This window comes from Girardinichthys multiradiatus, chromosome 9 (assembly GCF_021462225.1).
Source record: "Girardinichthys multiradiatus isolate DD_20200921_A chromosome 9, DD_fGirMul_XY1, whole genome shotgun sequence".
Classification (NCBI taxonomy): domain Eukaryota; kingdom Metazoa; phylum Chordata; class Actinopteri; order Cyprinodontiformes; family Goodeidae; genus Girardinichthys; species Girardinichthys multiradiatus.
Window position 1 is genome coordinate 28,617,625 of NC_061802.1, and position 3,494 is coordinate 28,621,118.

At 40.7% G+C, this 3,494-nt stretch overlaps 1 long non-coding RNA gene across 1 annotated transcript; it reads left to right on the plus strand.

Moving 5' to 3' along the window:
• Positions 1-1,375: 1,375 nt before the first annotated feature.
• LOC124873460 lies at positions 1,376-1,945 on the plus strand. Its single transcript, XR_007039534.1, has 2 exons — positions 1,376-1,787; positions 1,885-1,945. It is a non-coding gene; the product is annotated as an uncharacterized LOC124873460 (long non-coding RNA).
• The last annotated feature ends 1,549 nt before the right edge of the window (positions 1,946-3,494 follow it).

Below are 3,494 nucleotides of genomic sequence, written 5' to 3' on the forward strand. Positions count from 1 at the left end.
GCAGGCCACAAATGTGCATGTGTCTGCACAAACGGTTAGAAATCGACTCCATGGAGATGGTATGAGGGCCCTACGTCCACAAATGGGGGTTGTGCTCACAGCCCAACACCGTGCAGGACGCTTGGCATTTGCCAGAGAACACCAAGATTGGCAAATTCGCCACTGGTGCCCTGTGCTCTTCACAGATGAAAGCAGGTTCACAATGAGCACATGTGACAGACGTGACAGAGTCTGGAGACACCGTGGAGAGCGATCTGCTGCCTGCAACATCCTTCAGCATGACCGGTTTGGCAGTGGGTCAGTAATGGTGTGGGGTGGCATTTCTTTGGAGGGCCGCATGTCCCTCCATGTGCTCGCCAGAGGTAGTTTGACTGCCATTAGATACCGAGATGAGATCCTCAGACCCCTTGTGAGACCATATGCTGGTGCGGTTGGCCCTGGGTTCCTCCTAAGGCAGGACAACGCTAGACCTCATGTGGCTGGAGTGTGTCAGCAGTTCCTGCAAGATGAAGACTTTGAAGCTATGGACTGGCTCGCCCGTTCCCCAGACCTGAATCTGATTGAGCACATCTGGGACATCATGTCTCGCTCCATCCACCAACGTCACGTTGCACCACAGACCGTCTCATCAGGAGCATGCCCAGGCGTTGTAGGGAGGTCATACAGGCACTTGGAGGCCACACACAATACTGAGCCTCATTTTGACTTGTTTTAAGGACATTACATCAAAGTTGGATCAGCCTGTAGTGTGTTTTTCCACTTTAATTGTGTGTCTGACTCCAAAACCAGGCCTCCATTGGTTAATAAATTTGATTTCCATTGATGATTTTTGTGTGATTTTGTTGTCAGCATTTTCAACTTTGTACAGAACAAAGTATTCAATGAGAATATTTCATTCATTCAGATCTAGGATGTGCTATTTGAGTGTTCCCTTTATTTTTTTGAGCAGTGTATATTTATGTGTGTGTGTGTGTGTGTGTGTGTGTGTGTGTGTTAGCAGCCCTGATTTATTGGTAAAATTTCAACAGTAATCATCTGAATTCTACAGCAGATTGTTGTGTCAAATTCTTGATAAAATTGTCTTAACTTGATTTCTTTAACATTAAACTGAAGAAGAGATGGTGGGATAAATATAACTAGAAAAATTTTGTTTAGAAGAACCCACTAAATTATTTCAAACGCCAAAGATTCTATGGACAGATGGTCGGGGTCTGGGTTAGAGTGTGTGTTTGTTTTGTGTGCAACTTTGTTTACAGTTTCCAGATGGTGCTGGAGTTTCTCAGGTGTGCTGGGTGACAGGTGCAACCGATCTGCTGATTGCATGGAGGAGTATTCAAGCAGGAGGCTGCCAGCACTTCGATGCCAGAGTGTTTGCCTTCAGTGGTAACAAGTTCAGCCACTGATAAGCTATGCTTCGTTCCTTGTCTCTAAGCTGACTTTGTGTATGTTCCTTCGCAGGCAGAAACCTGAACCTTTTGATTATCTTCGTTGAACACTGACTTCGGTTCCAGAAGTTTCTGGACGATCAAGATTACTTATGTTTGGTGGATTTCGTTTGGATTTCGTTTCCAAGGACCAAGCTGGCAGCTTCCTGTTTTCCTCCGTCTCCTGAACCAAGGCATAAGCGTACCCGGTCCACCCTCCAACGCAAGTACCTGAACGTTGAACTAAGTCCTGAACTCACCAGAACTCATTCTGCAGTACAACTAAAATCATCTGGATTTCTCCTCTTCGCACACCTGGACCCCGACTCCCTTTACCCCTGACGACCTGACTGCACTTGTTTAGTAAGCCATTCTCCTGATTACAATTGTTACCTTTCATTATTTTTGCAACATAATAGTTCCCTGTTTCACCAGTTCTCTTCCCCCTCTTTCCATACAGTTGGCGATGTACCCGTTCACGTTCCAGACTCATTTGCTGTAAATAAACACCTTTCACTGATTCAGTTGTTTCTTCAGTGTTCTTCTGTATGTGGGTCAGATCTATTGCGAAAATAATGACACAGATGAATCAACTATTAAGCATGGTGGTGGTAACACCATACTGTGAGCCTATTTTGCTACCAGTGCTACTATTACATTAAACATGGATGATTAAATAATTCTCCACATTAAATTAACAGGATAGTGGTTGGAAACACATCAAAACTGGCTCTGGAATAAAGAAGGATAATATTTAGATGCTTGGATTACATGAAGCCCAACGTTTGGTTAAAATCTGGGTCAGTTTTAGCAAATCACACTTTAAATGAATGCATGGACGTCTGATTTAAAAAGAGTGGTAAAAGATCACGCCAAAATTATACCACCAGCCTGTTGGTAGTTACAAATATTGTCATTGAGGTGAAACTTGTTAAGGAGCAATTACCAAAAAGTAGTGTGAGTATATGTATATTTCTCAGCCTTGATGTATAATTTATATTTCTGTGGGGAAGAAAGATTTAAAGAAATCATAAATGGATACAAACACATGCAACTAATCTTCCTATTGAAAAGAAAAAAAAACATCTGGGGGCGGAAGCCCATAGTAAACATCTCTGAGTTTAAGAAAACCTTTGTCACCAAAAATTCAGATTACGTTCTTTTCTAAATACCTCAAAATGTGTCATTATTTGCTTCAGCAAAATGGTTTTTCTTCAGGCCTAAACTCTGTTTCTCCTTGTCCTTCATTCAGCTTCTAACAAAAATAAAATGTGAAATTATCGCAAACCTTTTTTGTTTGATTCACAATCATTTACATTCAGTCTAAAACCAGCAGAGACAGAGAATTGGTACGATATGTCATATTATTTTAATTTTAAATTACCTATAAATTGTCTTATTTAAATCTAAATATTTTGGATTTGGGCTAAAGCCCCCAATGTTTTGAGACCCTAAAAACAACCTTGTAACATTTGCTTTGCCTGTGTGTTAACAAATAAAAAACTGGTGTGCTGTCTGACCCACCCGCCCTGTGAAAAACTACTTTCCTCCTCGCAGATTTGTTAAGTTTTTACTTTTTTGTGACACTTGAATGATTTAAGTAATCACATATTGTATTACCAGAAAAAGATAACCTGAGTAAACACAAAATGCTTCTTTGGAATGATGATTTCATCTATAAAAAGTATCAAAAAGATACTGTTTGTGTGCGGGTGATATCCTAACCCTATTACTTTTCAGAAATCCTCGGCTTCTAGCAGGAGAAGCAGAAACAGAAGAAGCCATGTTGAATAGATTATTGTGGTTGGATACTCCCGCTGCATTCTGGTGTTTCTCCCGCTTTACTTTAAAGCATTAGAAATGTTCAACTTAATCAATAATATAATTTTTCCTAAACAGTGATGACCTAAACAGCATAGATCAGTGAAGCATGTTATTTTTTAAAACCAACCACATAAACATAGAAAATCGATGTTGTTTTAAAGATATTTAGAATTCCCACGGTTGCTGAATGCAACAGCTGGCAATGTTTTGTCCAGCCCGTGTTGAGCTGTCAGTCAAGACTCTACA